The sequence below is a fragment of the Cynara cardunculus genome (genome assembly GCF_001531365.2).
Source record: "Cynara cardunculus var. scolymus isolate 2C chromosome LG 8, CcrdV1, whole genome shotgun sequence".
In the NCBI taxonomy this organism is placed as follows: domain Eukaryota; kingdom Viridiplantae; phylum Streptophyta; class Magnoliopsida; order Asterales; family Asteraceae; genus Cynara; species Cynara cardunculus.
In genome coordinates this window covers 9,948,010-9,973,450 of record NC_037535.1, presented here as the reverse complement: position 1 = coordinate 9,973,450, position 25,441 = coordinate 9,948,010, and positions in this window count along the sequence as shown.

Here is a 25,441-nt window from a genome sequence, read left to right as displayed (position 1 = left end):
AATGAGAAAAGAAATGCTGTAAAGAAAAGTTCTTTTACTTAAGCTAGAAAATGCTGAAAGTAAGAATTAGGTTTAGAGAGTGAGTTGTGCGCACTCTACATGGAGAAGAAACACTTCTATTTATACCCAATGCATTAAATGTTCATTTAATGCAATATGGTAGGGTTAGAGTGCGTGTCAAGCCTTAAGAGGAAGGCTTGTACTTTGCTACAGTGAATAATACAAAAAAACACTATTCATGAGCAGACATCCTTACCTAAAGTTGGTGGGCAATAGAGTCAACTAGTCGGCTCCGTACCGTACCAACATTTAAAAGGGTATGAGTTTGTCCTTTGTGTGCATAAGGACAAGACAACAACAATCATGCTAAGCAAGCTTCCTTTGATCGCTGAATGCTGGAATAACCTAGATGTCTCTTCAGCATTCTCTGAGGCTTGAGCAGTCTTCGCACATATGTAGACAAGCTTGTAATCACTGAGTACCGCTTCAGATCACGTACTTTCCAGTCTCTAATCTTCAGTTTTAGTCTTCGACTTTGGCTGAAGGTTCTTTGGTGTGAGTGTTGTCTTCTTGAAGTATTGCTGTCTCTGATTGAATTACAATACAATTTCTTCAGCGATCACTGAACATGCTCAGTGATGATCGCTGGAACTGAAAATACAGAAACATAAATTCAACGTATAAGTGAAAAGGGATTATCATCAAATCACTGAGAGAGAGGATCAACAACCATCTTATAAAATCCCATCCTCCTTCAGCTCCAGAGATGACAAATATCAAAAGCTAAAGGAAAAGTACAAGAGGATGAAGAGTTCTCAGCGTAAAGGAAATGGTCTTATCACTAAAGAACATGACTGGGCTGATTCTACTGAAGAATCATCCTCAAATGAAGAAGATACGGCCTACCTCTGTCTAATGGCCAAGGATGTCAAAGATGAACCATCTGAGACATCATCCTGCAGTGATCCCTTATCATCTACATCTACTCAGTTATGTACCCTGACTGAATCTTCTTCTTCTGTCACTGATAGCCTATCTGTTGATCTCAGATCTCTCAATAACACTATTAATCTAGTTAATAACAACCAAATTATAGGGATTTGATGAACAAAGTGATGAACACTCAAGAAGAAATTATGAACAAATAAGAATAATCTTGAGCGTCAAATATTTCACTTTATTAATATGAAAAATGTAAAAGCGACACTTTTTACAATAGGCCTAATCACCTATTTATACTAGTAAGAAGATAACTATCTAATGAGACTTTTTAGCTAATCTTCTAATAACAGATAACGATTATCTAAACTATGGATAAACTTTAGCAATTAAGATAAACTCGAAATCTAGCTGTTGACTTGTCATCTCCAGCTGTCATTCATGGTATGATGGATCATCCTTATCTTTAAGTCTTCATCGCATGCTTCTGGATGAATTGCTGGATAATACACTAAGAGTAGTTGACCAGAGATTCGATGAAGATGCTCTTTCCATCGCATCCTTGGTCGTCCATCGGTCCTCTGGTTGTGCTCCAGACTTAGTCAATTCTGCCTTGATGTCTTCATCGGTCTTCTGGTTCTTCATCACTTATTGTTTTTCATTACTTTTTCACTTTATGAATTATGGGGTTTAACAATCCCCCCTAAGTAATGAAATAACAAACATAGACTAATCTAGAAACAACCGTGAAGAACAGAGACTAATCTAATAGAAAAACATCAAATTCCAAATTTTCAAAAGACATCAAGACAAAACAAAAAAATACAACTCATCATGAGCTACCTTGATATATTTCTCTGAAGCACATGAGCAGTCTTTGATAGCCAATGACTGTCGATATCTCATGAATGAGCAGACTCCCTTCTTCTCTTGGCACGTGGTTTCTACCCAGTCTTTCTCTAATGACTTTCTAAAATCATTCAAGTGTATCCGATGAATACTTGAAGGCCTCGGTTAGTCTAAAGAATTTTTTAACCCCAAACTCATTCTTGTAAACAAGTCCAAGTTTGGGTTGAGTTAGGACTGAGGCAGATCTTTTCTTCTGCAGGCCTTGGAAGTCTTCGTTTGGTGGAGCACAGGATAGTCTTTCAATGCCTAGCCGAAGAGCAATTTCAAAATCACTCTTGGCTCTATGGTTCACCAGGGTTTCTATCGTTTTTACTACCGCTCGATTCGCCATTCCATACCTGATGCCGTGGTCCTACCTTTGAGCCGTGTATGCGTATAATTCAATCAACTCATATGGATTGAGATTAATGAGGTCATCTTCGTTGAACATGCTAACTTACCCATGTGCTCTCTCTACAGTGAACTCGATATATCGAATGGCTCGGTTGGCAAATATCCTTACTTTCAGATCCATGACCCTCCTTATCCCATCATTTGAGAAGACAGCCCGAGGTACTTGTGTGGTCTATCTAATGAATCTATGGTGTAAGAGGTCCATGGACTCAGGTGATAAAATCGGAGGGTTGATGGTTAAACTTTCATCATAGTCTTCGTACAGGTATTGATGGATGTTTTCCATCATAATTGGTTCCCTAGGTGGCAATTCAGGACGTCTCTGCATCAACTTCATGCTCTATATAATCTCATCTACCAGGCTCTGAGGAGGTTTCCTTGATGAAGAGGGAGTATCCGCATGCACCACGGGTGGTTGGGTTGAGGGTTGTGTATGAGTTGGTGTGGGTATGGTTTCTTGTTGAGTTGGTTCATCTTAGGTTGGTTGTGGTTCATTGGGTTCGGCTTGGGTGGTTTCTGGTGCATGGGGTTCTATTCGGATTTGTGGTTGTTGGGGTGATGAAGTTGGATTATTGTTGGTTTTGGTTGTATGGATAAGGTGAAGGGGTTAAAGGTAAGTTTGGTGTGGGTGATGAAGGTGGGTTTATTTATGGGTGATTGGCTCTTCATCGGTTGAGGAACTCAACACGATGGGTTCTGGGGTTGCAGCAAAGGGAACATGTACATATTGTACATCTTCAGAGGGCAGAGCCTTTGGTTCCCTTGCTTAAGTTCCTTCGGTTGAGGGTGGTGGTTGAGTTTGTGGTGATGATGGTGCAGTGGATTCTGTATTAGGTGCAACCGCAACCTCTGTCTCCCCCTCATGAGGTCCAAGACTTTGATCATCGGGGTCTTGGTCTTCATGCCTTGGCCTTTTGTGTTGGCGGCTGCTGGAGCAAGAGACTCTGCTCCTCTTCTTCTTTTTGTACTTCCTGAAGGACGCAAGATACGCCTTCAGGGCTGCTTGTCTTCGACTCACCTCCATTGTTTGGAGGAGAGAGGTGGTGCGCCGTTGTTCATCGGCCAGGTTCTGGGAGAGAACCCTTGTTGGATAGATGGTCCGATGAACGAATTTGGCACTAATCTCATTGAAAGATGAGACTAGTGCCTTGGACAGAACCCATAGGTCAACTCTGGTTACGAACTCGGTGGAGGAGGATGAGGCTTGTGGTGGTATGGAGGTGGTGGTGGATGTATATGGAGGGATGGGAAGGTTGGTGATGAGGTCTCTCACCTCTGCAGTGAATGAGGAGAAGGCTTCATCAAAGGATGGGCCTATAGAGGGAGGTTGGGGTGGAGGAGTAGGCTGGGGGATTTGGGCTAGGATAGTGGCGGGTAGTTGGGTGAGGGTGGTTTGGATAGAGGCCATTTGGTTGGTGAGGTGGGCAAGGATATCATCGAAGGATGAGGTGGATTGAGGTGGGGCTTGGTGAGGAATTTGGGAGATGATTTTTGTGGGTAGGGAGTTAATGGTTTGAAAGATGGTTTGAAGTTGGGAGATGATGTTTATGAGGTTCTCATCGGCCTCAGTTGCCTGGGCCGTGAGGGTGGCGATGGATTGGATGAGGATTTGGTTTCGTTGGGTGGCAAGGGAGGATGTGGTGTTGTGATGTTGGGTGATGGTTTGTTGGAGCATTTGAAGGCGGGTGGTATTGGCTTGGGTTTGGGTTTCAATTTGAGATAGGTGGTGTTGCAGGATTGCAAGGGATTGTTGGAGGTTAGAGTTATCGATTGAAGGTTGGTTGTCAACAATCCCTTGTATGATGAGATTAAGGTCTTCCAAGGACCGCATCACTGTATCGACAAAGGCTTGGAACTTGGCCTTTGTGACCAAGTCTGCATGTGGGGTAACCCCTGCAGCAACAGATGCTGCAGGTTGGGCCTCTGCTCCGGAGGCGCCTTCTTGGCCTTGTGAGAAGGTAGGCCTAGAAGGACTTCCATCACGTCCTTGATAGTCCTCAAGAGATAAGCTATCTCATGATGTTGCGACATCTTCTTTCTCTTCCTCGGCTTCAGAGGCCGGGTAAGTGAAGCGAATGTGTGTCCCCTTCGGTAGATCAAATATCGAAGGGAGATGTGCATGAAGGGAAGATCGCTCTGAACGATCTTGGGGTTCAATATCAGAAGCAACACATGCTTCTGTGTGTGTGATGGGATGTGTCGAGCCCTGAGGCGAAGGGGCTCTTATATCTTCATCACCAGAGGCTAATACATCTCTAGAGGCCCGAAGAATGGCCTCTGGATGGCTGGCTGGGGTTGGGAGTGGATTGGGTCGTCGTTGTTCAATATCCCTATGGCTTTGATCGCCAGGGGTAGATGATGTGGTTGCCCTTTGGGTAGTGGGGTGAGGAATTGTATGAGTAGGGCCGGGGGAGGCACGGTGAGTAGCATCATCATTATCTTCATCATCCGATGAAGATGTCTCATGTGCTCCCTCGCTTGGTTCGGGGGACGGTTCTAATCGCTCAGGGGTAGCTGCCCTCGATTCCTGGGACAACATAGAGCGTTCATAGGCCTGACGTATCTCAGATGTCGATGGAATGACATTGAGCATAGCCCTGGAGAGTGGACGGTTGATGCTGTAACCCTCCTCCGAGAGGCTTGGGCGATGTCGATGCATCTTGTAGACGGGGGTGAAGGGCTCCTCAGCTGGTAGGCCATGCTTCCTCATTGTGTCCCTAATGAAGAGGGCAAGGAAGCGAGGGAAGAGAACCGCAGAGAGAGGCTTGCCAGCGGCTTGGAGTTTACATTTCTTGACCACTGCCGCATGAATCTAGTTGTAGATGAGGAAGGAGTAGTCGAGGTTCAGGTTGAAGAACAGCCCATACATGATAGTCATGATGTTGATGTTCCCTTTGTCCAATGAGCCCAGTTTGTATGTGAGAGCTCCGTTAAGGATGGAGAAGAACATGTTCCACATCGGCGGGAGGAATTGGCGTTTGAAGTCCGACACGTTGCATAGATCACGATTGTAACCTATCATCTTCACGAAGCGGAGGATGTCGTCGGTGGTTGGTGGTTCGTCATATTGTTCAATTCCAAGTTCCCGTCGAGTAGGAATGCACAGAACTCGAGAAACCTTAGCCCGCGATATCTTGAGCGAGCATATCATATCGTTAGGGGCGTCCATGTCCCCCATTATTCTGTGGCTTTCTAGTTCAAACTCGCACGTTTGCCAATATTGCTGGACGTACTTTATGGGTACGCCGGTGTCAGCAAGAGTGAGGGCGGGAAGAAGAATGCAGTTCTTGAAAAACTCGATCATAACTGCAAATCGTTCGTCAAATAGTGTGTTTTGGAGTTCGACAGAGTGGTTGTTTGGGTTCATGGGTAGGAAGACGATAGCGCGACTGTCGGCGCCGGTGGATTGGACTCTGTTGTCATTGTTGTTCGATTCGTGGGAGGTGGAGGAGGCCATTGTTGAGGAAGTTGCAGAATTTGTTCGTCAAAATATAGATGCAGTTTTATGGAAGCGTAAAGAGAAGATGGATGAGGAAGAAAGGTATTTATAGGCGGGAATATGGTGAGGGAGTGGGGTGTGGGGGAGGGTGGAAGGGAAACGGTTTCTTGATTATTAAAATACAATAATCATGAAAAGTGTTGGCGGTTTTGGGTATAGACGATTTGATTTGAAGAACGTGAGCCGTCTTGATTGTACGTGCCATTAATGTTGCTGGACACGTGTCAAGACGGGGTTAGGGAGGGGGAAAGTTGAAAGGGTGTATGGGGAACAGGCTGTATGTGTTGTCAGGCGCGTGGTATGATGACGTYATGAATTATTTGAAATAAAAAGTTATTCCAAATAATATCTTGATGAGTACGTATCCCAAAAATAATTTGAATTTAAAATCCCATCTAATTGTAAGAATAATACTAATTACGAAGTTTTGGTCTTCTAAAAACCGATGTTGTATAGTTTTTAGTCACAAAAGCTGCAATTTTGTATAATCTTGAAAATGATTTTCAATTAAGATGAGTTTTTGTATAAAAATTATTGTCATGGAACCAGAGGAGCTCTGGTTGGTTATGGCCCATTGGGTGAGGAAATAGAGGAGCTTTGGTTTAACATCGATGAAGGAGTTCATGGATGTAATGTTGGATTGCATGATATTGAAGCCTTGGATAACAAATCAGAGGCTCTCGATAAGCATTGTTAATCCATTATATAGAACCAGAGGAGCTCTGGTTAAATACATATGTAGCATTTAGGTGGCCAGAGGCTCTGGATAGTAGAACCAGAGGCTCTGGATGAAAAATGCATATAAAAAAGTGTGAAAATGAAAAAGTTGCTTCCCCTCAAATGATGCATGAGTAAGGATCTTGAGGTTTTCAAAGACTCTCCCTCAAACAAATAATAATGAAGAATTAGGGGTACCAGAGGCTCTGGTTGTGAAAGATGATAAATGTATGAATGGTGGCGAAGTGGAAATGGAGAGGTGTATAAAAGGGTCTTTGAGACTAGAGGAGCTTTGGGTCCAAAGAGAACAAAGCCAGAGGCTCTGGTCTTTAGAACCAGAGGCTCTGGTTATGATGCAAAGAAAATGAGTAATTGAAAATGGTGAAGTGTATGTGAAAGAGTATGATGGATAAGCCTTTGAGACCAGAGGAGCTCTGGTTCCAAAGAATGTGAATTTAGAGACTCTGGTTTTTTGAACCAGAGGCTCTGGTTATGAAAGCAAAGGAATGAATTATGAAAGAATATGGTTAAGTCCATATGGGAGAAGAGAGAAACTCTTTGGGACCAGAGGGGCTCTGGTTACAAAGAGAATGAATCCAGAGGCTCTGGCCTTTAGAACCAGAGGCTCTGGTATGGTATAGAAGGGTGTGGTGAATACCAAGTCATAGATGGGAACTTGATAGCGCTGGTTTCAAAGGAATTGGAAACCAGAGGCTCTGGTCTTTGGAACCAGAGGCTCTGGGTGGGAAGGGAATACTTAGTGAATGAAAACTAAGTATATGACTTGGACCAGAGGGGCTCTGGGTCCAAATGATAAAGAAAAATGAGGAGATGAATGAATGCCTAAGTCCAAGATTGAGACACAATAGGATGTAGACTCAAGGATTTGGATTCCAGAGGCTATGGTCTATATAACCAGAGGCTCTGGTGAGTAAGAGAATACTTGGTAGAAATTACTAAGTATTTTCTTTGGACTAGAGGGGTTCTGATTCCAAAGGTGATGGAGATTGTTTGCCAAAATTTTTCGAAGTAAATCTAAATAGCCAGAGGCTCTGGTCTTTATGACCAGAGGCGCTGGTTTAGGATACTTGGAGTTTCTGGCTAAAATTTTGTATATCACTTATAGGCATAACCATGAGATATTGAAGATCTCTGGTTACAAGCTAATGAGTGACTTTAAGTGGTGAGATTCAGCATACCCATCTTGCTGACTAGGATTAAAAATCTTTTCTCATCAAGAGCTTTGTGAAAATGTCAGCAAGTTGAATCTCAGTTGGAACAAAATACATTGTCTTTCAAAAAATGGTACCTTACATTGAAGTGCTTGGTCTTGGAATGCTGCACTGGATTTGCAGAGATTGCTATGGCACTCTTGGAGTCACAGAGGATAGGGATTTTGTCATAATGGAAACCATAGTCTTTAAGCTGAGTCTTCATCCAGAGAACTTGTGAATAACAACTAGCAGCAGCAACATACTCTGCTTCTGCTGTGGATGTTGAGACACAATTTTGTTTTCTGGATGTCCAACTTACTAGCTTGTCCCCTAAGAGTTGACAGCTTCCTGACGTGCTCTTTCTATCAAGCTTGCAACCTGCATGATCTGCATCTGTATAGGCTATTAGATCAAAGCCAGAGTTCTTTGGATACCAGAGACCCAATGATGGAGTTCCCTTAAAGTATCGAAAGATCCTCTTGACTGCAGAGAGATGCGATTCTTTAGGATTTGATTGATATCTTGCACAAAGACATGTGGCAAACATTATATCTGGTTTACTAGCAGTTAGATACAGGAGTGATCCAATCATGCCTCTGTAGGTTGTTACATCCACAGGTTTGCCTAATGGATTAGCAAAAAGCTTAGCTCCTGTAGCCATAGGTGTTCTCATCGATAATGAATTTGAGAGAGTATTTCTTCAGAAGGTCAGTCACATATTTGGACTGATTGATGAAAATTCCTTCTGAAGTTTGTTTGATTTGAAGACCAAGGAAGAAGCTTAGTTCTCCCATCATCAAATTTACTTTTCATCAACTCTGAGAATTTTTCGCAATGTTTTGCATTTGTAGAGCAAAATATGATGTCGTCCACATATATTTGAACAAGTAAGATGTCACCTTTATGCTTTTTGAGAAAGAGGGTTGTATCGATTTTACCTTTTTTGAAACTGTTGTTGATGAGAAAGGTAGATAGAGTTTCATACCAGGCCCTGGCGTTAGCCCATAGAGGGCTCTATCTAGAAAGTAGACATAGTCTGGATGTTTTGGATCTTCGAACCCAGGAGGCTGCTGCACGTAGACTTCTTCTTGAAGTTTGCCGTTGAGGAAGGCATACTTGACATCCATGTGATAGACCTTAAAGCCTTTGTGAGTGGCGCAGGCTAGGAACATTCTGATGGCTTCAAGTCTTGCAACGGGAGTGAATGTTTCATCATAATCAATCCCTTCTTCCTGGCGGTGGCCTTTGGCAACAAGCCTGGCTTTGTTCTTTATTACGATGCCATCTTCGTCCTTCTTGTTCTGGAAGACCCATTTGGTGCCTATGGCCGTCTTCCCTTTGGGTAGAGGCATAAAGGACCATACTTTGTTTCGTTCAAACTGGAGTAATTCTTCTTGCATTGCGTCTATCCAGTTTAGGTCTTGTAGGGCTTTTGAAATCTTCTTAGGTTCTATCATGCTCAGAAAGTTGGCAAAGAGGCATTCATTTGCTGTGGCAGATCTCGTCTTGACACCAGAGGTTGGATCACTAATGATTTGGTGGTGTGGATGAGCTTTTGTCCACTTGGTGCTTGATTGAGGTTCTGGAGCAACAGGACACAGCTCTTCATTGACTAATGGAACTGCTTGCTCCCCCTCGACGAGATCATCTCCAGAGTTAGATTCTGGATCTTGATCGTGATCTGAAGACATAAAATAAGTAGATGGTGAAGTAACATGAGTTTCTGTAAGAGTTGTACCTTTAGCATTGGAGACTTCATGATCTTCATCGATTCTRGAGTTAGATTTTGCAGTGGGCACATTTCCAGAGATTACTTCTTCATCGAAGATGTCGTCAAATAATTGAGCTAGCTCCTATTCATTGGGTTTGCCAAGTGATGAATCATCCTTATCTTTAAGTCTTCATCGCATGCTTCTGGATGAATTGCTGGATAATACACTAAGTGTAGTTGACCAGTGATTCGATGAAGATGCTCTTTCCATCGCATCCTTGGTCGTCCATCGGTCCTCTGGTTGTGCTCCAGACTTAGTCAATTCTGCCTTGATGTCTTCATCGGTCTTCTGGTTTTTCATCACTTATTGTTTTTCATTACTTTTTCACTTTATGAATTATGGGGTTTAACACTATCTGCACTAGATATGCTGGCAGTTGAGCTTTACAATGCCTTGAATGGCAAATCTAAAGCATAAGTGCTTAATCTTGATCTTTAAGAACAATTAGAGAAATGCCATTCTTAGATCAAAGAGATGACAACGTCTATAGAGGCAGAGATACAACCCCTGGCGCAAGAGAGAGAGCCAATGTGCTTATCAGATCCGTCGACAATGTACATGAGTTTCGTGAGCTTCTTAGGAGGTTCATGAAACTTCAACACCTCTAGGTCTCTCTTTTGTAAGTAATCTTTTGACAAATGTCTCTCAGTATGTAATTTACTTTTCATACTTGTAATTACTGTTAGATAGAAATGTACATATAGAGGACCATGTTGTCCTCTTGCTTCAATAGACTAGTTTTTCATTCAAGTAAGAGTCTTGCTTATTTACACGTAGAGGGAGATTGTTAGAACCCTTTTTCTAAAAGTGTAAGTAAAAAGCCTCTTACTCTAGTCAAATAGGAGTTAGTCTTAGAAGTTGCCTAGAACAAGAGCTCAAATGCAGAGGTCACCAAGAGACTGAGCTCTTGGATACAGAGCAAGTACATCTCATATAGAGCCCATGCTCAAGTAGAGGAAGATCAAGTCTTAAGCGTCAAAAAGCTTAAGGACTTGATGCAGAGCCACCATTCAAGACACAGAGTCTCTGCACTATACATGCAGAGCCTCTAGGTCTCCTCTGCCTTTAACTTGTGCACAAACGGTTCCAACGCATCTCCAAGTGTTCAAACCAGAATTTGACATGCATGGAGAAGCAGTTCCACATTTCAAGGAACATGAAGGCAGAAGATTCTAAACAAGAAGTCAGCGTTTGAAGCCTAGAATATAGCAGATTCTGTTTGTACATTGGCGTATAAAAGGAGGTCTCCTCCTTGGGTTCAAAAAACTCGAATCGCTAAATTCTTATACGCTCCTACTTGAGAGAATACTTGTGAGAAAATAAAGTATAGTTAAAAGTTCATTTGTAACCTTCCTCAACTAATCAAAGCTATCAATTTGTTCAATCTGTGTTCTTATTCTTCTTTGAGTTTTTGTTCAAATCTGTTAACCATTTCAATATCACAGTTGTCGCTTCCTTTCAGACTTTGTTTTAAGCTGTGTCTATTGATCCATAAGAGGATTTTGGGTTCCTTGTTGGAACAAAAATGTTGTATTCAAGTCCCGGTGCTAAAATGTTTTAATATTCTTTGTAATAGTTAGATATTGTTATTTCATTTTATAGTAAGGTACTTGTCTTTGTTCTTTTTAGAGGGTTGGTATAAATAGCAACTTGTAGTTGGCAGTTAGAACACTTTTGATAGAATTGATCATACATACTCTTTGTAATAAAGAACCTATTCATACAGTTTATGGTATGAAAGCTTGCTGACTTATTGAGTTCATAATTTGTTCTTGATCTTTGACTGAATTGATATTAGACATGATAATCTGGGATCACAATTGGTATCAGAGCTGAATCAGAAAGACTAGATTGGATTTGGATTGAAATCTTTTCCCGAATTCTTGATTTTTTTTGTTTTCGAATACACGGGTTTCTGTTCTTGAGTTTTTAATCAATTTGAACCTGTTTGATTTGTTTTTGTTGTAATTGGCTGTGTTAATTCTATTTCTGGGGTGATTGTGAACCATTCTGTGCAATTTAATTGCATCAAATTGCAATTTTTGGCCATTTTTGTGCATAATTCGACTTTTTGGAGTTAAGGAACATGTTCATCGGATGTTGAATCTTCAACATCCGATAAGGAGTCCTTCATCTACTGTTGAATTTGATTAACTCTTGATTCATCATTTATCTTTGTTATCGTTCACTACTTGAGACTTAGATATTTTCGATTTGATCATCGCTTGAGCTTTGACTGGATAAGCATTGTCTGATATATTGATTTTGTTGCTCATCGAATAGCATTGTCCGATAACCCCTGGTTATCATACAAGGAGTCATCAGAGACTCTATTCATCGTTTGTGATCGCTCAATTTTTTGACTTGTCCGGATACTATTTTATCGTTCATATTTCTCATCGATGAAGTCTATCCGATAACCTTCTCATCAGATACCTTATTGTTCGATTACGCTCTCATCCGACACCTCTTTGTTTGGTGAAGTGTATGTTTAGTGTCCGGTAAAGTAATTCCTTTGTTGTCCGATAAGATGGGGACATTATTCCTGAAGATTTCAAATCCAGTCTGTCTATTTTTTTGAAAAATATCTTTTCAAGTCATTAAAAATGTCAAAAGATATGCTAAGCATTGGATCTGACTCTAAGCCTCCGATTCTTGCTGTCAGAGAGTATTTAGAATGAAAAGTTTAAATGATTCATTTCCTTGACAATAAAGATGAGAAGCTGATGGAATTTATAAAGAATAGACCTTACATCAGTTATATGGATCTACCTGAGTAGACTACCGCTGATGGGATAGTCGTGCCCGCATCAATGAGAAAGAAGGATCCACAATATTATACAGATACAGAGAAGCAAAGGGTCCTTATTGATAAGAAAACTTTGACTTATATGTTCATGGCAATTCCAAATGAACTTTTCAACCATGTTGACAACAAAAGCTCAACAAAAGAGTAATGGGATGAATTGGAGGATTTGGGAAGCGAAAAGTCAATTTAGACACAGATGAATCAGTGCATCAGTGCTTATGAAGGATTCAAGGCTCGTGAGAATGAAATCATTACTAAATCCTACAACAGATTCAATGTAATTCTAAATGACCTAAGGAGGAACGGTATTCAGAAATCTTTGTTTGAAATCAACTACAAGTTTCTGAAGAATTTGAGGTCAGAATGGAACTCTCTTGCAATAAATTTGCAAATGAACAAGAACATGTCAGAAGAGGATATTCATGATCTATACAACATTTTGTACGAGCAAGAAGAAACTGTAAGAGAGTTGATGAGTGAGAAGAAGAAGGTGGCTGACTCTTTAGCTCTTCTGTCAGGGAAGCAAGCAAACAGCAAATCAGAAGGAAAAAGCTCCAAATCTTTGAAGACAGAGTTGTCTGAGCAGATTGAGAGTGAATCAACTGAAGATTCCTCTACTAACTCAGATGATTACATCAGAGAGTTCTCTAAGAAACTTGCTTTATTGACAAAGATGTTTCAAAAGTGGTTCGGGAAGAAGAATTTTGTTACGTTTGAAAAGAGTAAGGGAAAGGAGGTAATGCCATAAAAGTTTATGAAAGCCAGAGACCAGAGGGATGGTAAAGCTGAAGAAAGCATATCTTATAACTGTGGAAAACCTAGTTATTACATTAAATATTGTCGGTTCAAAAAGTTAAAGGATTCAAACTACTACCTCAAGAAGGAAAATCTGACAAAAGCCCTTGAGGATGGCAAGGCTTTGATGGGAGATGAGGAAAGCTGGCTTGTTGACTCGTCAGATGATGAAGCTACCCATTTTACTTAGGTAAATATGTGTCTAATGGCAAGAACTAAAGCTGAAGGCTCATCATCTAAAAACGAGAATGAGGTAAATACTTTGAATGCTTAATTAATGAAAGAGATTGAAAATATGAATTCAGAATTTAAAGTTTTAAAGATAGACTGAAAGGTGAAAGGAGCTTGATGCAAAAATTTAGAGAAGAAAGTTGTGGTTTCAAATGCTTGAGTGAGTGTTTGAGAGAAGAAAAAAAAATTCTAAAATTCGAAAAGACTAACCCTGAAAATGAATTTCTGTTATTGAAAAAGAAATTGAATGATGTTGAGTGCAAGCGTGATAACATTCAGTTAAAATTTGACGTTATTTTCTCAGAAAGATTAAATCTTTATCATAAAATTAAACAGTTGGAGGATATTTATTACAAACGAGGTCAGTCTGAACAAACGCTGAAAATTTTGACAAGAACCCAAAAGAAGTTCGTTTTTACAATCCACAAATGGGTTTGGGTTATACCGAAAATGAAACTTTGAAAAAGGCCCCTCAATCTTTATATGATTTTCACAAATAGGGGTTAGCTAAATTTGCAATTCCTACTGTGAAGAAAATCTTTGTCAAATTTGAAAATGAATCACCTATTTTTGACAAGGATGATAGTGATAAAATCGATGAATATTTTTCTAAAAAATTAAATTTTAAATCAGTTGGAATGAAATATGATGATCTTGACTCTAGTTATGAGACAAGAGAAATCATATTTTCACATACTGAACTTGACTCAGTATATCCAATTAAGAGTGTTAAAAATCAAACTTCATCTGTTTTTGAATCATCTGAAAATAACTATAAAACTTTCCGACTTTATCGAATCAATGACTCTTGAATCATTTGAAAATCTTTTAAATGAGTCTGATTCTGATCCGAAAACATAGGTGATTTATGATTCAAATAAGGCGGAGAATAGGATTGGAAAGTGCATTCAAATCCTGAATTTGATCTAAATATGAAAAAGATTTCTGATCTTGAAGATGAACTTCATGCTGAAAAAGATTTGAATATTAAAGTTGAAAATGATTTTCTAACCAAGTCAAAAGAATTTGAAAGCAAAATTTCTAAATTGACCTTGCTTGTTGTCTGTAAAGATAATTTGCTTGCGTCTAATTTGGAATAGGTTTCTGAATTAGAGAAAGAACTAAGTTCATGTTTTGATTATAAGACTCAACTAATGAGTAAAATCAGCTTGAGGAAAATCTCAAGCTTCAAGATCATTTGCCAAAAATTGAGAAGCTGTTTAGACTATCTCCAAAGCAAAAACAACTGTTATTGAGAAAATTAATCTTTCTGAAAGCAAGTTTGAGAAAGGAGAGCCTTCTATGTCTTAATCTGAAAATATTTCTAAGGCTACTCCTAAAATCGTCAAATCTGTTTTAAATACAAAATCTGTTAAATCTGAATCTTTATCTGCGAAGCGCTCAACTAACACAAAATCTTTTTATGTCGCAGAACTTTTAATCTTCTGTAAAGAATTTTTTTGTTAATAAAGATGGTATCAATTGTAAATCTGTGAATTCAAAGTGTAATATGGATGCCGATTTTGAGAATGTTAAAAAAAAATTAACATCCGAATTTTTATCTGTTGCTAAGCATCATATACATTGCAATTATTGTGGATCAAACTCGTTTGCGGTTAATGCCAAATGCAAAAAGTCTTCAGGGTCAAAGATTTCTTATTACAACTCAAATACCCTACTCAAAGCAAAAATAACTTTTAACGGTCCTCCAGATTTTAAAAAGAAAAGTGCTTTCAAGAAAAACGTTTCCAAACCAAAAAAGGAGGAGTCATATTTTGTAGATGTTACATTTATTTGGAAATGGGTTCCTAAAGCTAAATATGAATGGCGCGTTAAATCTATATCCTCAAATGTCATTTCTAACCCAAAAGGACCCATTTGGAAATGGCTACCTAAATCCCGTGATTGTTTTTGCAGCACTGTCATGTGTGGTACATAGACTCAGGATGTTCAAGACACATGACAAGTCACAAGCACCTTCTATCTGATTTCAAAGAAAATCCTGGTGGAATAGTCACATTTGGAAATAAAGAAAATGGATTTGTGCGAGGATACGACACATTATCAAATGGCATTGTCACGATTAAATAAAGTTTTCTATGCTGAGGGTTTAGAGAACAATCTATTAAGCATTAGTCATTTTTGTGATAATGGGTTTGATGTTAAATTCTTTGTGAATGGTTGTGTGATTATTGACTCTGAAGGAATAGAGGTAATTAGAGTTGAATGCTATGGTAATCTTTATGCGGTTAATTTTCGAACTCTAACTGCTTCTAGGCCAATTTGGATATGGCATAGAAGATTATCTCATCAAAATATTAGAGACATTAATCGGTTCGTAAGCAGTGATTTAGTCATTGGTCTGCCTGAACTTAGATTTGATAAGAACTCACTTTGTTTGGCATGTGAAATGGGAAAGCTTACAAGATCTTCGCATAAATCTAAATCTGCTTCGTCTTGTAAATCTTCTCTTGAAATGATTCACATGGATTTATATGGACCAATGCGTACTCAATCTCTTGGTGGTAAAAAGTATATCTTGGTGATGGTCGATGAGTGTTCTAGATACACGTGGCTAGAGTTTCTGAGAGCCAAATGTAATGCTCTGGAGCTGATTATTTCTTTTATCAAACGTATCCAAGTTCTTCTACAAGTTCCAGTACAAAAGCTTCGAAGTAATAACGACACTGAATTCACAAATGAGACCCTATAAAGTTTTTCTTCAAACTGTTGATTTCTCACAACTTTTCTGCTGTTCGAACTCCGCAACAAAATGGAGTTGTTGAAAGAAGAACCGGAACATTAGTCAAGGCTGCTCGGACTATGTTGGCTTACTTTGGTCTACCTCTGTATTTGTTGGCTGAAGCAGTGTCTACCGCCTGTTTCACGCAGAATAGAACGATCATCATAAAGCGCTTTAATAAAACTGTTTATGAGTTAATAAATAAAAGAAAGTCTAATGTAAAATTTTTCCATGTCTTTGGATGCAGATGCTTTATGCTTAACGATCAAGATAATCTCGGCAAATTCGATAAGAAGGCGAAAGAAAGCTACTTCATAGGCTATTCATTGAAGTCTAAAGCCTTCCGAGTCTACATCAAGTCATCCAAGATTAGGGCTATGCATGGGTCGGGTCGGGTCGGCCTACAAAAGTGCTAAAAGCCTATTGGGTATCTAGTTACAATACCATAGCCCGTAGTATGCAGTTCGGGTTTGGGGCATATTGGGTTCGGGTCAGTTCGGGTTCGTTTCGGATTCAGGTATTTTGTCCTAGCCTCTAGGGTGAGATTCCTTCCACAATTGCCCTTGGCCAAGTTAACCCAAACACCCATGATTATCATAAAAGCACACATTGCCCAATACTAATTTTAACCAATTTAGGAAAAGCAAAATAAAAAGAAAAGAGTAAATAATTTTAATTTAAGGATTTTAGAAAGTTACTGTTGATCCTAGATCTCTCAATATAACATGAAGATTTATGTTAGAGAACCTAAATCTATCGTATGTATGAAGAATAGTGAAGAACAACTTATAAAATATTCAAGAGAATATGAAGCTTCAAATAATTTCACTATAATAACTTTAACGAGAAGGAATGATTATTTACAAGATATGTGAGACCTATTTATACTAGCAATCTAGTCTAAGAGATAACAACCTAGTGAAACAATATCTATGAGATATTCTAGAAAAAGATATCTATCTAGAATTTAGGAGTTATCTCTAACTACCTCGTGTAACCAAATTCCAGCTATCTATGAGTCATCTCCAGCTGTCTTCTAGGTAGTATGTTCAACCAGGAGTCTTCACGTTTTTGCTTTACTTGGATATCTCTGATTGAACGCTTGATGAATCTCTAAGTGCTATAAACCAGAGGGGTGATGGAGATGCTTTGTTCATCGCATCTATGGACCATTCATCGCATCTCTGGTTCGCCTTCAAGCATTTAGATCTTTTCCAGCTCTTCTTCCATCGGTCCTGTGGACTTCCATACTTGTACATTTTTCATTACTTTTACAATAAGAGTTATGGGGTCTAACAATCTCCCCCTAAGTAATGAAAAATAAACAGTAGCTAATCTATGAAACATGAAGAAATTGTAATGAATACATACTAAGCAAGTAGAAACATCCTTTTGCCAAAAGTTTTCATTTTCCAAAAATTGGATTGTTTCATACAATACATAAATAAATAAGGGTAAAGAAAATTTACATCTCAATCATGGTCTCCATTGTATATTCTCCAGAAGCGCATCATTAGTCCTCTGTAACAGATGACTGTGGAGATCCCATGAATCAACTCTTGTCCCTTCTTCCTTGGCACATGCTCTTTACCCAATCTCTCTCGTATAACCTTCTGAAAACCATTTAAGTGTATATGTCGAATACTTGAAGGCCTCAGTCAGTCTGAAGAATTTCTTTGCCTTGTACTCGTTCTTGAAGACCAAGCCAAGTTCTGGTTGAGTTAAGACTGAAGCAGAGCGCTTCTCCTGCAGTCCAAGAAAGTCTTCATGCAGGATAGTCTGTCGATGCCAAGTTCCAGAGCTATTTGGAAATCATTCTTTGCTCTAAAATTTACATGTGTCCCCATCGCCTCTACGATCGCTCGTTGCGCCATCCCATACCATATCCCATGATCCTGACGCTGAGTAATGTGGCCATATAAGTCCATCAAGTCCCATGGATTGAGATTGATAAGATCATTGTTATTGAAGACGTAGATCATCCAATATGTGTGTTCCATAGTGTACTCGATGTACTTGATGGTTCTATTCGTGAATGTCCGCTTCTTGATATCATGGACCATTTTGATTCCATCATTTGAGAAGACGGCTTGTGGCAGTTGTGTCGTCAGCCTCACGAATCTATGCTGGAGCAAGTCCATGGATTCTGGTGATAGGTTGGGAGGATTGAGAACTATTTTCTTGCCGTGATCATGGTAGAGATACTGATGGATGTTCTCCATCATGACAGGTTCTCTTGGAGGCACCTCTGGACGTCTCCTTAGGGTCTCCATCTGTGCTATGACTTCCTGCACTGTATCGATAGATGCAGGTTTCCTAGAGGAGAAGGGAATGTCTACAAGCATTGTTTGGGTAGGTTGGCTAATGGGTGATTCTGGTTGGTTAATGGGTGGTTCTGGTTGAGGATGTGTGGGTTTTGGTTGTATAGGTATGGGTTTTGGTTGTATGGGTGAGGGTTCTGGTTGTTTTGGTGATGGAGGTGGTGTTGGTGATGAAGTAAAGAGAATGGGTGGTACTTGTGAGGTCAAGGGTGGTTGTTCAATAGGTGATGAAGAACTCACCAGATATGGTGAGGACTCATTGGTTGGTGGTGATGGGTTGGTTGATGATGGATCAGAAGTTGGTAAAGGTATTTCAGATAAAGGTATGACTTGGGTAGCGGGGTGACAGTGCCTGTAGTAGGATGAGATGAGGAAGCAGCAAAAATGACAGAGGGAAACTGTAAATTTTGTACATTATGTACATCGCAGAGGGCTAAGCCTTTGGTTCCCTCACCTCTGTTCCAGCCTCTAGTTCCCTCGCCTCTGTTCCAGCCATTGGTTGTGAAGTTGGCGTTTGGATTGGTGGAGGTGGTGCTGCTGCTGTTTCCATCAGGGCGCTTGATGGATTCTCCCCCTCATGAGGACCGAGACCATGGTCATCTTGGTCTGGGTCATCATGCCTTGGCCTCTTGAAAAGCCGACTTGTGGAGCACGAGGCACGACTCCTCTTCTTCATCCATAGCGAGGCAACGTACCTCTCGACAGCCGCTCTCTTGTGCTCTTTTTCCACCCTTAGGAGGAGAGTGTTAGTTCGCTCTTGCTATTGAGCGAGACTCCTCTTAAGGGCATTTGTGGGATCGACGGCTGTGGAGGAAAACTTGGCACTAATCTCATTGAAGTTCGAGACCAATGCCTTGGTGATAGAGCGGAGGTCGGCGCAAGTGACCATGTCTTGGGGGTGGAGGTGGAGGTAGTGGGTGGTATGGTGATGGAGGATATAAGGGTACGTACCTCTGCAGCAAATGATGTAAAGGCTTCATTTTGAGGTGGGTGCTGCAAAGGTAGAGGGGGCTGTTTATGGTATACTGGCTTATATGGTGGTTGGTAGAGAGGCGATGGAAGTGGCGATGGTTGATACTTGGTTGGAATGGGTGGCAATGGATGCATCGGTCGCAGTTATTTGGGCTGAGAGGGTAGCGAGGGATGCATCAATAGAGTCATGTCTGGTGACCATCATGTTGTGATGATAGTTATGTTGTTAGGTCACCAGACGTTGGAAAGATTGGATTCTTGTGGTGTTATCCCTTGATTGAGTCTTAAGGGATGCGATGGATTGCTAAATTGATGTAAGGTCTTGGGTTAGGGTGGATTCAGTAATCCTTGCAATGCTGAGTTTAAGGTCATAGCCTTTGTGATCAACTCAGCATGGGGGGTAACCCCTACAGTAACGGATGCTGTAGGTTGAGCCTCTGTTTCTGAGGCGCCTCCATCGATGCCTTTTGGAGAGGAAGGCAAGGGAGGACTTCCATCTCGTTCTTGATAACCCTCTAGAGAGGAACTATCTCGAGATGTTGCGACAGGTGCTTCATCCTCATCGGATTCAAAGTCCGGTGAAGAGAAGTACGTATGTTTCCCCATCGATAGACCAAGTATCGAGGGGGTGCATGCATGAACAGGCGATCGCTCTGAAAGTTCGATAAGAAAGTCAAAGCCAGAAGCAGCAAATGCTTCTGAGTGTGTAGATATAGTCGGGCCCTGAGGAGAAGGGCCCCTTATTTCTTCATCACCCTTCTGTTGGGAGGGAGGCGATGGATGATGGGGTTCCTCGGATACATCATCTCCAGAGACCCGAAGAGTGGCCTGTGGATGGCTGGCTTGGGTTGGGATTGGACTAGGTGGTCCTTCTTCAATAACCCTTTGGCCTTGGCCGCCAGGAATAGTATATGTGGTGGCCCGGGGAATTGGTTGGGGAGATGGAACGGTGGCGTTCATAGGGCCGGGGGAGGTAGGAGGACTGTCATCATCATCAGATTCATCATCTGATGAAGACCTCTCACCTTGAGATCCCTCGCTTGTGTTCGGTGCTCTGGGGTAGCTGGTCGCGGTTGTTGGACCATCGTAGAGCGTTCATAAGTCCTACGGGTGGCGGAGGTGTCTGTGATGACACTTAGCATGGCCCTTGACAAAGGGCGCTCCACAGGATATCCATCCCTAGAGATGGTGGGGCGATGACCATTCATGACAAATTGTGGGGTGAATGGTGCATCACATGGCAGGTTGTGCACTTTCATCGCATCCTTGATGAAAAGGGCGAGGAAGTGAGGATGTGAGTCTCACAATACGATCACTCTTCAATATTCATCAAGAATTTATGGCAATCATCATATAATCATGTAAGAACACTATGAAGAACTTGAGAGGAAAAGTCAAACAGTCAAACTCTAATTATATTTCTCTATATACGTATATTTTACAATTGAGCTCATCTACACTACAATTACACTAGAAGACAAAGTATATATACGGTCAAACAATAAAGCTCCTAGTCAAAGTCAACATTACAAGCAAAGTCAAACACGCTAATATTACAATTATAAGTTTTCAAGACGAATACAATTTAACACTAAAATTCAATCATAACATTCTCCCCCTTTGTATTCAGGCCTGAAAGGATTTGCATGCTTTGAATCTCTTTTGAACTTCTTGAAATCTTCAAAATCTTATATCATTCACTGCTTTAAGATCTTCAGTTTCTAACATTCTCCCCCTCGAATGTAGAACAAAAACAATCTTCTCTTTTTACAATGAAGAACAATAACAGTAACAATCTTCAGAAATGATCTTCAAGATATGATCTTCAAAGAATCTTCTTCAGATAACAAATTACTAACATTCTCCCCATAAACGAATTTCTTCAGTTAAAAAATTCACAAACATTCTCCCTAAAATTAAACATTCTCTTCGTTGAGAAATCTTTATCATTAAACTCTTGTAAAGATGAGATCTTCACATTCAGCATCTCTCAAACATTGTAGCACATGAATAATCTTTAGCAGTCATTGCATTCACACTATGAGTCTTTTGCCAGTTCCCAATCTTTATATCATACTCCCTTTATACCATTCATAATTGATCATTCCTTTCATTATATCATACTCCCCCTTATGATGAAATGGGAATCATTAGCATCATACATCAGAATGAATGAAACTTTCAGCGAGAGCCGTCAATTCATAAAATAGTAAACAGATCTTATCAAATCCACTTGTATAATCATTTCAAATTAAGAGGATGGAAAATAATAGCCAATTTCAAGTTATGAAATTGTTTTCAATCTTATAAAAAGATTGGTCTGTGAATATAACAGATATATTAAGTACAACGAATATACTTCATATATGAGACTTTTTGAGGTTCATTTCACCAGGACTTCCATTCAATCATCGATATCTTATAAAATATATATCTATGAATGTTTTGGCAAAATGACATATAATTTACAAAATCTGTGTAGTGTAGAAAAATAAAGCAACATATGCTTCTGTTTATGCTAAAAAAGATAAACCGTGTGGACTACACAAATTTATCAGACTCAATTCGTGATCAAAAAAACTTGAAGTGGGGGGGGGGACATATATCCTTCTTTTTCAATATTAAACTTTCTCCAAATGAGAAACTGATAGAATGTGAGCTGCGTGCCCCAAGTATCATTGAAACACTTATCTGTTAAGAGATAAATGAGTAGCTGGTAGGGTTGTGACAAGAATTGGCTTGGGCTTTACCTTTTTCAATATTAGTCTCGAACGAATTGAGAACTAATAGATTACATAGTATGCCCGGTATTTTGAAGTTTAGAACAAGATTCTTGTAATCTTTTAATCTTGACACAACTCTTGTCAATTCTTTTGGCTCACAACAACTACCCCTCTCATTTTCATTTTAAGCTCTACACACAAACTCTTTTTGAGTTTACGTTCACTCATATATGGTTGTCCTCATGGGTAGGTTTGTCGGTTCTGATATTCCATTGAGGTATTTCTGTAAAGCACTCAGTCCCTCCTAAAATAACAGTATGCCCATATGATCACAAACAATTGATCAAAAATATTATTGCTATGAAACACCATTGATCAGATAAGAATTGATCAAAATATGTAGCTTTTAAGCACAATCAATCAAGGAGTGATATACAAAATCAGATTATTCAAAATGTGAGAGAAATGAATGAAGATATGTAATTACAAATTTACAAATTCTGATATTCAAAGAATAACAGATGTGTATCAATCAAAGTAAAAAAAATATCAGAAAAACAACTTTAATTACAAATGAGTGTATTATCACCGAAAATGATTTTCATATGAGAGACGTGATAATAATGGTTTGAAGAATAGCTGAAACCGGTGTTGGAATTATGTACGATGAGAAATTACATAAGTAAAATCTCAAGAAATACCTAATCAGAAAATGTACTCGTTTCAGGAAAAAAATTCCAAATCCGAAAACATTTATTAAAGATTTTCCAGAGACTCCCTCTAGAAAATAGATTTAAGTAATGTTTCGTTTCAGCTCAAAATAATAAAAAAAATGGAAACATTTTTTTGGCACGGGTCTTGAACTGATGTATTCAGAAACCATAATCATTAAAGCACGGGTCCTAAACTGAGTTTTTAGAAACCTTATTTGGATAGTATACAAACTACCCCTGTATTTGTGTATCATACAAATGATTTACTGAAAAGCGCAGTACTGACACACCTGCAAAATCAGATCAAACAGATTTTGGTACCAGACGAACTTGGGTCCTTCTTTGTTAGTATCAGGTTGAGGAATATTATAACTTCCAAACCATCTATTCTTATTAGATGTCTTCTTTTTAGCACTTTTAACAGGTTGATCATATATACAGTAAGATCCATACTAGTTGTTATCATACCTGTTATAATTATTCCAGCTTTTTTTATAGCTGTTGTGTCCATACCACCTGTTGTACCTTTTTCTGTTCACAAAATCAGTGGTTTTGCATGTGGAGCACATGATTCTTCTCTTTCTAAGATTGATTAAATCATTAGTGAATCTCACAAAACAAGGAAGAACATGGTTAATAACAACAGAGTTACGAGACAAAATAGAATCAACTTTATTAACCCAAACAATTTTAACTTTTGAAGAATAATTGGGTGATCCGATGACATACCGTTGATAGTACTGATTTGAAGAACGATAATAGTTCTTAGAAACAGCTGATTTAGGGCTGCTTGAATAACTGTTAGATTTAGAACAATCATAAAAGCTGGTTTTACAATGTGATGGAGAACCAGTTGAACTTTGAGCACATGAAAAGTCTTTTACTTTCTTTAATAACTGGTCTCTTTCATCAACAACTAAATCGTACTTCTTTTTAAGTTCAGTTCTCATGTTCAATTCAGTTTCAAGTTCTGTCTTTTTAAGTTCAGTTCTCAACTAGAAGCTTACCGTCTAATTCCTTCTTCAGCTTCTCAAACACTTTCCGTTCTTTGTCAAACTCATGTCTCTCTTCATCTAAGCTACTCTTTTCATTCTCAGAAGCAATGTTGAGCCATTTCTTCTTCATTGCAAGCTCCTTGGCAATTGCTGCATATTTCTTAGCAGTGTTTGTCTTTTCAAGAGCAAACAACTTCTTTTCTTCATCCAAAGCTTTCTGCTTTTGAGCAATGCTTTCAGACAATTCAAGATTCTTTCTCAGACATTCTTCTCTAATTTCTTTCTTCTCTTTATCAATCTTAGCTCGTTCCAAGATGATAAGCTGCTCAAAATCAGAGATTTGATTTAATAGCATTTTGGCATTCAGCTCCAACGAATTAATCTTATTCTCAAAGGATATTCGTTCAAAATCAAATCATTTCTCCACTTCAATTATCCTCTTCGTCTATTTCTCAAAAACTTTCTTTTCAGCACTTAATTCTGTTGATCACAAATCTCTCAATAACACTAATATTTAAGCTATGAATAACCTAAATATGTCGTGTAGATGGAAAACTGAAGAACAATCAAGAACATAAATAAGAATATTCAAAGAATATGTTTGAGTGTCGAATGATTCACTTTATTCAAATGATTAGGCGGAAAAGCGTAAAGGATTACATGAAACATAAAGCCTATTTGTACTAGAAAGCTAATTAAGAAGATTGCTATCTATGGAAGATATTTAGCAAATCTCATATGAAAAGGAAAGTTATCTAGAGATATGGAAAGTAAATAAAGCAAAGTAAATCTTTGGAGAATCCAACTGTCGATTTGTCATCTCCAGCTGTCTTCTATCGGGCGTTGTTCAACCATGTCTTGATATCTTCTTCATCGGGTGCCTCTGGTTGAACTGTCGTGGAAGACTCCAAGTGTTGGTAACCACAGGGGTTATGGAGATGCGTAGTTCATCGCATCTCTGGACGTTCATCGGCCTTCTTGTTGTATTGGACACTTAGTCTTTTTGCCTGAAAGTCTTCCATCGGCCTTATGCTCTTTCACAGTTGATGTTTTTCATTACTTTTATAGATAAGAGTTATGGGGTCTAATAATCTCTCTCTAAGTAATGAAAAGACAAACATGTTCATCAAAAAGTAAGTGAAAGACAGAGGCTAAACTAAAAGAAAAACATCCTTTGCCAAATATTTTCATTGGACTAGGTGTTGGATGAATTCTTACAAAAGTGATGGAATGAAATGAAATTACATAACAAAAATATTTCATTCATGGTCTCCTCTAGATATCTTCCAGAAACGCATCATCAGTCCTTTGAATCGAATGATTATGGAGATGCCATGAATTACTTCCTGTCCCTTTCTCATCGGCACATGGGGTCTGCCTAGTCTCTCTCCGATGACATTATAAAACCATTCAAGTGTAGTGGTTGAGTGCTTGAAGGCCTCAGTCAGTCTGAAGAATTCCTTAACCCTAAACTCGTTCTTGAATACTAATCTGAGCTCTGGTTGAGTCAAGACTAAAGCAGATCTCTTCTCCTATAGGCCTAGGAATTCTTCGTATGGAGGAGTGCATGAGAGTCTTTCGATGCCAAGTTCAAGAGCGATTTGAAATCCACTCTTTGCCCTAAACTTTACCAAGGTTTCCATTGTCTCTACTATCGCTCAATTTGCCATCCCATATATGAGCCCTTGGTCCTGTC